Source organism: Ooceraea biroi, unplaced genomic scaffold, assembly GCF_003672135.1.
Source record: "Ooceraea biroi isolate clonal line C1 unplaced genomic scaffold, Obir_v5.4 UnassembledTig121, whole genome shotgun sequence".
NCBI lineage: Eukaryota > Metazoa > Arthropoda > Insecta > Hymenoptera > Formicidae > Ooceraea > Ooceraea biroi.
The window spans coordinates 49-13,019 of NW_020825094.1; the positions used below are offsets into that span (position 1 = coordinate 49).

General features: G+C 35.5%; 1 pseudogene; it reads right to left on the reverse strand.

Moving 5' to 3' along the window:
• Window positions 1-1,307: 1,307 nt before the first annotated feature.
• LOC113563480 lies at window positions 1,308-12,341 on the reverse strand (annotated as a pseudogene).
• Between the last annotated feature and the right edge of the window lie 630 nt (window positions 12,342-12,971).

Below are 12,971 nucleotides of genomic sequence, written 5' to 3' on the forward strand. Positions count from 1 at the left end.
TCAGCCCACAGCTGAGTTTTGGAGTATTATTAGTAGTTACGACTAAGCAAGCTAGCCATCGACACGATGATACATGCGTTATGCTCTACATTCAGCCTACGGATGCAGTCTGTACTGCTAGGAAGCAGCTGGAGCTCCGACTCAATCTGCGTACTCTATTTGGACCAGAGGTACCCCAAACGCCAGCCAAAATCATCATGATGGACGAGCAGATCCCGAGAACAACGATCATTCGGAACCTGTTGGAACCATGCTATTATCGCAGTCTTTGTCGCAGAACCAACCCTAGCAATCAGCCAACTTCGCGCAAGCTGACTGACAGTGAAACCATTGTATACCACAGACTTACAAAAACGCTGCGTGAATATTAGAACCAATTTCCTCGATTGCCACGCGAAATGTCTAAATAAGGGGGGATGATGACGTCCTGGCGTCCACCTCACACCCATTTTAATTTTTTTATTTGCAATATTAATTATAATGTAAACCACTGAAGTTTATTTTTAAGCGCCATGTGATACTTACCTTTTGCTTCACTACTTATTATTTAACCACAGGCTACCGTACAGTAGTCTGTTATTAACATAAACCAAGAATATTATTTTACGTCCCGGTCGGCCGCGTTGTGATTAACTCGGGCAAGGACACGGGCCTGGATCGCTGTTTTCGGGTATTAACGAATGCCAGAATTTCTTCCCGGGATACCGCGATGGAGTAATTTCCGTAGAGGGAAAACGGGTCTAGTTATCGCCAGGTGCCATAGGAGCTAGATGCTGGTATTGTGCGTCGCCCTGTACCCGCACCACATCGGGTCGGGAAAATAATGCGAGGAAGAAATAATCTTTCCACCGGGCGATTAACTAGACCCGTTTCCCCTTCATTACGAAATTACTCCCGATCGCGGTTTATCCCCGGGAAGCAATTCTCGGATTCGTTAATAACTCCGAAAACAGCGATCCAGCCCCTGATTTGCGTTCCGACGTTAACCAACGAACCGCGGCGTGCCGACCGGAGAACGTAACAATTAATATTCTTGGTTATTGTTATAATAACAGACTACTGCTACGTAAGCCGTGTTAATAATAGTAGTGAAAGCAAAAATGGTAAGTATCAATGGCGCTAAAATAACTATCAGTGGTTATACATTAAAATTAATATTGCAAATAAAAAAATTAAAAATGGGTGTGAGGTGGACGCCAGGACGTCACATCCCCCCCCTTATTAGAACATTTCCGATGCAATCGAGGAAATGTGTTCTAATATTCACGCAACGTTTTTGTAAGTCTGTGTATACAATGGTTTCACTGTCAGTCACCTGCGGCGAAGTTTGGCTGATTGCTAGGGTTGTTCTGCGACAAAGACTGCGATAATACTGGTTCCACAGGTTCCGATGATCGTTGTTCCTCGGGATCTGCTCGTCCATCTGTGTGGCTGCGTTTGGCTGTACCTCTGGCCAAATAGAGTAGCAGATGAGTCAAGGAGCTCCAGATAGCTCCTAGCACGTACAGACTGCATCCGTAGGCTGAATGTAGAGCATAACCATGTATCATCGTGTCGATGGCTAGCTTGATTAGTCGTACTACTAATAATACTCCCAAACTCCAGCTGTGGCTGATCCAAATGTGATGAATCCGCCCCAGATCCGTTTAGCAGTTGACTCAGCAATTTTGTTTAATGATGCTTCATCCAATAAGTTGAAATGGACATGGTATCGTCAGGCATGACGTGTCCGGTGATTCCACGAGCCATGCTGTTAAGTAGCGCTGGCTTTTCAGCAGGGAACATTATATGATCCCTGATTTTATCAAGATCCGCCTGGGAATATATTCCGCTGGAAGCTAGTGGTCCCGGCGTTAAATAATTCCATGACATACTTGTCATAGGTTGTAACTGCTGCAACAATGTTCTGCGAACACGTGGCTCCGGAATAAGTTCAATCCATGTATCCTCAATTCGATAAAGGGTTGGCAATTCGTAGCTACACTCTCGTATGGTTCCCATCTTGGTCAACACGTGTGATTTTGGTGTGATAAAGAGGGAAGTGTTGCGTACTGTAACCGGTAGCTCAATATAACATTCCTTAGTGCGGCGTACGATGACGTCCACTGGTATACACTTGATGACATGAACGGCTTCCCCTGCAGTGACGGCCATGTAACCTGGTCCTTTCATGAGCCGATAAGCGAATTCGTCTGGCTGAAGAGTAGCGAAAGACAGTGTGTTTTTTAACACTTCCTTTTCCAACTCGCAACGTTGTTGAATAACGTCACGATACAACGATGTCATCTGATGTCGTATATGTTTTTCTACGTACACGAATTTAGAGTTGACGTAGGTGAAAATATCGAGGTTCTCCACAGGGATGTCTCTTCGCTCCGCGAAGGTGTTTCCCTTTTCTGCCTCCAAGATAAATAGTTTAGGATGCTCCGTGGTGAGTAGGGTGTATCCACACACGGCTTGACTTCCTCCTGCTGTCAAGGCAAAAGTTGTATCCTGACTGACAAGAGTATAAATAGTCTGATGAATGGTATCCATTATTCCATTCATTTTAACTGCCGTTCCTTCATACAGTACGTTGTACTGGTGGAAATTACAAGACGATGTGGGCATCGGTTTCCAATATGAATATCCATCGTCAAAATCGATGCAAAAACCGTCGCTCAGTGTGCAGACAGTTCCTGATCTTAACATTACTTTTCCAGAATTTAGGTGAACAGGAACATAGGATGACTTTAATGATATCCGTACAGTTCCATCAACTACGACGTTGTGCCAAGTCCCGTAAGGGTCGGAGAATTGTGTACCCTTGCAGGTTCCATCATGGTTTATCGTTCCGGCAAGCAGGATGCTGTGAACGGTGGTAGTATTAGGCTTCAGTTTGGTGACGATCCCTCCCAGTCCTATGGAGAAGGTCCCTTCCTGAAAAGCGTGGTAGCACTTGACTCTGGAAACTTCCTGTAGGTACTCTAGTCGTGCATTGGCTACAGCTGATATATGCGAATGCATTCCACAGTATTGTATCACTCGCGATATTTCAACTTTGCACTGTATCACTTCCACGTAATTATTCCGCGAGTTGTAGTAACTGAATGTGTGTGTCAGATGTATTTAACGATTGGTGCTTAAGTTCACAGTCTCTGACACCTAGCAATGATACTGTGGTTACATTTAAATGCTGACCTCCACAATCGAATCCAATGAGTCCGTAGGTTGTGGGATTAATACGAATAACATAATTCCTGATAACGGCTTCATTGTTCTATGGACAATGTTACAATTATTCAGCTTAATAAATATTGCCAATAATTCGTTTGGTGTTACCATATGCTTTCAACCTGAACGCATGAGTGTGTTAGCTCATTATTTTCCAAATTATAAATGAAACAAGTAGTTAACAAATCTGAATCTTGTAATTGGCCTCGTGTTCTTAAATTCCTAAATTTTAAGTAACATCTTTCACATTGATCTATCATAACAATATCGGATAATTTATTGTTACACATGGCACATCGGAAAAATCATTGTATTAAAACAATTTGTAAAATAATGTAGTGTCTCGAATATTCCTTCCATAGGGCCAACCGAAGTTTCAATATTAATGCTGGGTAAAAATATTTGATTGTGCCAACAAAATACGCAATAATATTTCCGATCTTGTTCATTCAGAACTCGATAAACTCGTACACATTTAACCAAATTAACTTCCGCCATTATAATTATTTTATTATTCCGACTTAGGTTTTATATATTCAAAGTTTTTCGTGTATGTGTTATACAAAAATCTGTGTTTGACATATCAATCCTATTTAAGTTGTCATGTCCCAAAAGTTCTCTATAAATACTCTTGCAATGTATACAATAACTCATGGGTCGTTTCTGAAAAAGTTGCTCGTTGCAACTTACGCAGGTTCCTAAATCTACGGTCCCGCTGGCAATGTAATGCGTAATAATAATTTCAAAATTACTAGTGTTGCTTTCCTTACTAAAACAGGACATACAATATAAATGTCGTGTTAATCGATGTACAACCTTAATATTAACTATGCATTTTGCATGATTTAAAACTAGCGGGTCTAAAGTCTTACTAGACTGCGCATGATTATTCATTATATAGCCTTAAAATTATTTCTTATATTAATGATGACATGTATTTATGTTTAATGCTATTTTTCCCTTTACAAAGTTTAATCAATTAAGGAAAATTAGCATTTCTACGGAACTCTATTGTTATTAAAGTTGGATTTTCATTATCCAAAATTTGAGTTAAGGTAACATTAGTTATATCTGAAAAAAAGTCATTTAATATATTAGTACATTCAATACATCCGTTTCCGCGAATGTGTTTATGAAACGTTAATATCTTTCCACAATCCGAGCAAGCAGTTAGAAAATCTAACGAATTGCGTTGGTTTAATATTAATCCGTGTTGAAAAATAAATTCGTAAGCTGAAAATCCAATATCTGGATTATTGTAAATACAAGCGGCACAACTTATATCTCCCGTATTAATATGTTTAAAATAATAATTCTGAATACACAATGATTCATATTTCAAATGATGGATTATCAGCCCGTTAGGGTTAATGCTCTGCATTGCAAAAATCTAAGATTTTTTTTTTTTTTTTTTTTTTATCTACCCCATCCTAAGAGGATATAACTGGATTTCGTTATCTACCCAACGTACCACAGTAGGATTGGGTATATCATAAAAATCCTCGTTATTTGCCCGCAACTGTTCAATGAGTGCTGTAAGTATGTCGTTGCAGTATGCACAATTTGAATTGGCGCGTATGTTAATAATGGTACGTGACATAATTCACACAAAACCTGTGGTTTATGAGTTCCTCTAACTAACTCGTGCCGATATATATATGGAATATAATAATTATTAAATAATTGTGAATATCTATTATAGCAAAAAGAACAAAGTACCTTGGTATCTGGAAATCTGTAAAGACCTGAGGTCTGAACGCAAGTAGCTATTGAAAATCTTTGAAGATATTCTAATATTTTAGAGCGAGTTCTAGTACCGCTCCGTTGCTTAATTCCTATACACATGAAAACTTTACTTATTTAATTAGTAATCCTAAAATGTGTAATGCCTTATGATTAATAAACAAATGTTGAAGCTTAGCTATCGTGATGCCTCACGTTGTTGTGTGATGAAACAACTGACGATTGCCAGGTTCATGTTTTGAGCTCGGCTCAAGTCTTTAATCCTGAAACATACAAAAGAATTAGGGCTCATCCAGGATCTACGTGGGATATTTTGAGTTTGTCCATATGGACTACTCGGGGTTGATTTTGAACAAAATTTTTGCATTATTAGGGGGAAGTACTTCCAATATCTGATAGGGTCCAGTATAATGATCAGCGAATTTTCCTTTACGTGGTTCTTTTATTAAGAAAACGTTATCCCCCTCCTTAAAATCATATGGGCGCACTTGTCTGTCATAATATCGCTTGCTTCGTTCTTTTGATTGTATCAAATTTTGTCTGGCCATTTCCTGTATTTCGTTTAACTTATGAAACAAATTTGTTAAATATTCGCATATGTTATATCCGTTTCTTCCTCTGTGGGAACAAAAGAGCTTGGGATACGAGGTATTCGCCCGAATACTAACTGAAATGGGGAGTACTGAGTACTCTCGTGTACACTCGTATTATAAGAAAACATAGCCATAGGTATGTATTCGTCCCATTCGTTGTCTTTACTGATTTGTAACTTAAGATATTCTATTAACACGTGGTGTGATCGCTCTATAGATCCATTTGATTGTGGATGGTAAGCTGTAGTTTTCAAATGTCTGATATTAAATTTCTTTGTAATATTTCTCATTAAAGAAGACAAAAAATTGGCACCTTGATCCGTTAAAAATTATCTTAGGTGTTCCATACAAACAATAAAATGTTTAATAAAAGCATCAGCTATTGTTAATGAAGTAGCTTCATGTAAAGGTATGGCAACTGAATATTAGTCAATAGATCCTGTATTGTAAAATATATATGTTCTTTCTTTTGTTGCAGGTAGTGGTCCTACAATGTCCATGGATACTTATCAAAAGCAGAACCTGGATATCCGTGATTATCATTGGTTGCTTTGTTTTTATTCTCGTTATTTCCGTAACTGACAATGCCTGCATTTCTGAATAAATTGCTGTATATCCTTTTTCATTGTATTCCAATAATAATGGGGTCGTAATCTATTGTAAGTTTTTGTTAGCTTATGTCTCCTACTGCTGAAAGTGGTTTCTTCTATCAAATATCTTTAATTTCTGTGGGGTTCCTGACCCTGCGTCCACCTCACACCCATTTTTAATTTTTTTATTTCAATATTAATTATTAATGTATAACCGCTGATAGTTATTTTTGAGTGTTATTGATACTTACCATTTTTGCTTCACTACTTATTATTAACCACAGGCTTACGTAAGTGGTCTGTATTAGTCTAACCAAGAATATTATTTACTTAGCAACCTAACCGACACATTATTATGTTAAAGCTTTAGCTTGATACTAGTTTTAATATAAAAATATATGAAGTAATTATATTAACATATATAAAGGGAAAGAAAATATTAAAAGGACAAAAACATATATATGTATAACTTAGTTATTATGCTTTATGATAGATTTATTTAATTAATTAGTCACGTATATATATATATATATATATTTTCTGAAACATAAAAACACAAAAACATACATAAATCAGTAAAATATATAAAAACAGTTTAATACTCTAGCAGTTAAATAAAATAATTTTGAAACATTTATTAATAATTTGATAGATTTATAATATAATATTACGAGATTGGTAATATTTAGATCGTTTGAACTGTAATACCATGAAGGTTTTTAAGGTGTAGCAAAACCATTGAGCTACTTAATATTGTTTATTATATAAAAAGTATTAATGTTAGTTGTAATAATTGAAAGAATTATTTAAAAATATATCTTATTATATGGTTATATAGCCATTGATAAGTATTACAAATTTGGCTTATACATTTGGGTTCTTGACAGGATAAAATATTTACTTATTTTTATAACAAAGAAAAAATGGATTTGAAATGGATTTTATTATACTATAGTAAAGTCCTTTGCAAGTAGGTAATTTTCGTTAAAACCATAGGGTCGGTTATTATATAAAAACGGAAAAATCAATTAGTTATTTAAGACAAGAGTAAAAATAATGCCGGCGGAATTGAGTTTTATTAAGTGACGGTGTAGCTTGATAGTTATTATAATTTACGGAGAATTTGGTGTTGATTGTTGTACAAGGTCATAAGTTGTTATTAATAACAATTAAAGGAGTAAATTTTGGAATTAATTTTATTATACAATGAAATAGTTTTGTGAGTGTAGTAATTTGTATTACCACATTTGAAGTGATTTATCGTATAGAAAAATTAATATTATTTTTATAACATAAAAGGAGAAACATTTTATAAGTAAAAGAATGTAGAATATTTGTCTACAATCTTAGTCAAAAAGAAGTACGTATTTAAATTTACGAAATTGCAATAAAATTTACTAAATTTTTGGGTCTAAAATTTGAACCGTAAGGAAATAATTTGTTATAATTATATTGAAGCATCTAGGTCATAAGAGGAAACTAATAGGGACCTCAGATTTTGAAAATAATCATTTTTACGGAAGTGACCAACAACTTTTGGGAATCATCATTTTTAGCTAGGCTGATGGTACCTGTGATGAAATTTTTCTTATCGCACCACGGGATCATTGAGAAAACCACAAAAATTGCAAAGTCACTATTTGTTAAACAAATCAGCGTTATTTTTCAATATTTATAGTGTAGAAAGTTTTAATGAAATATTAATAGTTTAGAAGTTACAAAGTTAAAAACAATTAAAGTCAAAATCAATTAGTGAACAATTTAATATAAAAGGAAATAAGTTGTTTAACCCAAAAATATTAAGAAAAGAATAAATCGTTAATTAATTATGAATAAAAGTATATTACACATGGTATTACGTTCATAGTAAGGATTATTGAATTTATTTAATGGAATATTTTATGTTACTGAGCATTAATTTAAGTATATAATTATTACGCATTTAATCTGTTAATAATTAAGTATATTAACAACACCATATACGAACACACTTATATATGTGCATATAACCCATAAAAGAATTATTGGTTATTTAAGATTTTATGAATTAATTAAGACTAACATTGTATTGGAATAATAATTTTATACGGTTTAATTATAATATTAAACCCGGCACACCAATAGTTGCTTTATTACTAATTTTATAATAACCAAAGAATAGACGTGCAAGTACATACACGTGTATATCTATATATATAGGCATCCCTATATATATAAGACAATTATTGGTTGAGTGAGATTTTATAAGTTTATTAGAATGGAATCTTGAAATAATAATTTTAGATGATTTAATTACATTATTAAAGGCTCATGATACCAATAATTGATTTTACAATAATTTATGATTATTATTTCACTGAATGCGTTATATTATTAAGTAGACGTATGCAGGGTCTTATAATAATTTCATGCATAAGACTACGGAGCATATAAAATGCATATGTCAAGCGTTATAATTTTAGATTAAATTTGTGAGCATTACAGAATTATTTGAATATTATTTTGAATAAGACAGTGAACACAGCGTTAAGTAACAAAGGAATGAAGATTTAAATTCACGAAGGAATATTATTTCATGATGACTAATTGTAAAAGACGGTGACTTGTCGGCACCTGATTGAAATAATAATCCAAGACCGCTGTCTTAATCAAAGGTTGAATAGATATCTCGAGCAAGACATATCGGCAGGAAGTTGCAGCTGCCATTTGATTCGAGAAACTCCGGTTGATTAAAAAGCATAACAGATGAGCGATAATTCTGTACTGCGAATTTCATGTTGAACTTACGCGTCAAAATACGTTTATCTTTGTAACGTTGACTCACCGTTGAGCTCATCGTCCCCACTAGACGCACCGTGAGACCAATCCCACCACTTAAGTTTTCGATCCCACCATAAGAATCTTCGAAAACGAAGAACCAATGAGTTAAGTGGGCAGAGCTCCCTACTATTTTAGTTTTTGCTTTAACCGTAGCGTCCCCACTTATTGTAATCCCTTCTCGAGCTACAGGGACCCTGTCCCCAGCATCATAATTTTTGTTAACGTATCGCTAAGAATAATACATTTGACTACACAATAACTTTACTCACACTTTTTACACACACCTTTTACACTGTACCTTTTTGACGACCCTTTTAGACTACACTTACTTTTAATTAATTATTGGAGTCCTAGCTAGCGTAAATTCGCTAACTAGCGTAAATATAACGTAGAGCCAGGAAGTTTGAGTTATTACCAAGTCTGATGACTTATCTTTGCTGCTACATCATCAAGTGCTTCCTACCTATTAGATTTGTGCGAACCTTGTGAGTTAGGATTTGATTTTAATTATTTTATTACTCGCTGCTCTTTTAATGCGAACGTTAACTTTACTCCATAATTTTGTTTAATGATGCTTCATCAATAAGTTGTAAATGGACATGGTATCGTCAGGCATGACGTGTCCGGTGATTCCACGAGCCATGCTGTTAAGTAGCGCTGGCTTTTCAGCAGGGAACATTATATGATCCCTGATTTTATCAAGATCCGCCTGGGAATATATTCCGCTGGAAGCTAGTGGTCCCGGCGTTAAATAATTCCATGACATACTTGTCATAGGTTGTAACTGCTGCAACGATGTTCTGCGAACACGTGGCTCCGGAATAAGTTCAATCCATGTATCCTCAATTCGATAAAGGGTTGGCAATTCGTAGCTACACTCTCGTATGGTTCCCATCTTGGTCAACACGTGTGATTTTGGTGTGATAAAGAGGGAAGTGTTGCGTACTGTAACCGGTAGCTCAATATAACATTCCTTAGTGCGGCGTACGATGACGTCCACTGGTATACACTTGATGACATGAACGGCTTCCCCTGCAGTGACGGCCATGTAACCTGGTCCTTTCATGAGCCGATAAGCGAATTCGTCTGGCTGAAGAGTAGCGAAGGACAGTGTGTTTTTTAACACTTCCTTTTCCAACTCGCAACGTTGTTGAATAACGTCACGATACAACGATGTCATCTGATGTCGTATATGTTTTTCTACGTACACGAATTTAGAGTTGACGTAGGTGAAAATATCGAGGTTCTCCACAGGGATGTCTCTTCGCTCCGCGAAGGTGTTTCCCTTTTCTGCCTCCAAGATAAATAGTTTAGGATGCTCCGTGGTGAGTAGGGTGTATCCACACACGGCTTGACTTCCTCCTGCTGTCAAGGCAAAAGTTGTATCCTGACTGACAAGAGTATAAATAGTCTGATGAATGGTATCCATTATTCCATTCATTTTAACTGCCGTTCCTTCATACAGTACGTTGTACTGGTGGAAATTACAAGACGATGTGGGCATTGGTTTCCAATATGAATATCCATCGTCAAAATCGATGCAAAAACCGTCGCTCAGTGTGCAGACAGTTCCTGATCTTAGCATTACTTTTCCAGAATTTAGGTGCACAGGAACATAGGATGACTTTAATGATATCCGTACAGTTCCATCTACTACGACGTTGTGCCAAGTCCCGTAAGGGTCGGAGAATTGTGTACCCTTGCAGGTTCCATCATGGTTTATCGTTCCGGCAAGCAGGATGCTGTGAACGGTGGTAGTATTAGGCTTCAGTTTGGTGACGATCCCTCCCAGTCCTATGGAGAAGGTCCCTTCCTGAAAAGCGTGGTAGCACTTGACTCTGGAAACTTCCTGTAGGTACTCTAGTCGTGCATTGGCTACAGCTGATATATGCGAATGCATTCCACAGTACTGTATCACTCGCGATATTTCAACTTTGCACTGTATCACTTCCACGTAATTATATTCCGCGAGTTGTAGTAACTGAATGTGTGTGTCAGATGTATTTAACGATTGGTGCTTAAGTTCACAGTCTCTGACACCTAGCAATGATACTGTGGTTACATTTAAATGCTGACCTCCACAATCGAATCCAATGAGTCCGTAGGTTGTGGGGATTAATACGAATAACATAATTCCTGATAACGGCTTCATTGTTCTATGGACAATGTTACAATTATTCAGCTTACTAAATATTGCCAATAATTCGTTTGGTGTTACCATATGCTTTCAACCTGATACGCATGAGTGTGTTAGCTCATTATTTTCCAAATTATAAATGAAACAAGTAGTTAACAAATCTGAATCTTGTAATTGGCCTCGTGTTCTTAAATTCCTAAATTTTAAGTAACATCTTTCACATTGATCTATCATAACAATATCGGATAATTTATTGTTACACATGGCACATCGGAAAATCATTGTATTAAAACAATTTGTAAAATAATGTAGTGTCTGGAATATTCCTTCCATAGGGCCAACCGAAGTTTCAATATTAATGCTGGGTAAAAATATTTGATTGTGCCAACAAAATACGCAATAATATTTCCGATCTTGTTCATTCAGAACTCGATAAACTCGTACACATTTAACCAAATTAACTTCCGCCATTATAATTATTTTATTATTCCGACTTAGGTTTTATATATTCAAAGTTTTTCGTGTATGTGTTATACAAAAAATCTGTGTTTGACATATCAATCCTATTTAAGTTGTCATGTCCCAAAAGTTCTCTATAAATACTCTTGCAATGTATACAATAACTCATGGGTCGTTTCTGAAAAAGTTGCTCGTTGCAACTTACGCAGGTTCCTAAATCTACGGTCCCGCTGGCAATGTAATGCGTAATAATAATTTCAAAATTACTAGTATTGCTTTCCTTACTAAAACAGGACATACAATATAAATGTCGTGTTAATCGATGTACAACCTTAATATTAACTATGCATTTTGCATGATTTAAAACTAGCGGGTCTAAAGTCTTACTAGACTGCGCATGATTATTCATTATATAGCCTTAAAATTATTTCTTATATTAATGATGACATGTATTTATGTCTAATGCTATTTTTCCCTTTACAAAGTTTAATCAATTAAGGAAAATTAGCATTTCTACGGAACTCTATTGTTATTAAAGTTGGATTTTCATTATCCAAAATTTGAGTTAAGGTAACATTAGTTATATCTGAAAAAAAGTCATTTAATATATTAGTACATTCAATACATCCGTTTCCGCGAATGTGTTTATGAAACGTTAATATCTTTCCACAATCCGAGCAAGCAGTTAGAAAATCTAACGAATTGCGTTGGTTTAATATTAATCCGTGTTGAAAATAAATTCGTAAGCTGAAAATCCAATATCTGGATTATTGTAAATACAAGCGGCACAACTTATATCTCCCGTATTAATATGTTTAAAATAATAATTCTGAATACACAATGATTCATATTTCAAATGATGGATTATCAGCCCGTTAGGGTTAATGCTCTGCATTGCAAAAATCTAAGATTTTTTTTTTTTTTTTTTTTTTTTTTTTCTACCCCATCCTAAGAGGATATAGCTGGATTTCGTTATCTACCCAACGTACCACAGTAGGATTGGGTATATCATAAAAATCCTCGTTATTTGCCCGCAACTGTTCAGTGAGTGCTGTAAGTATGTCGTTGCAGTATGCACAATTTTGAATTGGCGCGTATGTTAATAATGGTACGTGACATAATTCACACAAAACCTGTGGTTTATGAGTTCCTATAACTAACTCGTGCCGATATATATATGGAATATAATAATTATTAAATAATTGTGGATATCTATTATAGCAAAAAGAACAAAGTACCTTGGTATCTGGAAATCTGTAAAGACCTGAGGTCTGAACGCAAGTAGCTATTGAAAGTCTTTGAAGATATTCTAATATTTTAGAGCGAGTTCTAGTACCGCTCTGTTGCTTAATTCCTATACACATGAAAACTTTACTTATTTAATTAGTAATCCTAAAATGTGTAATGCCTTATGAT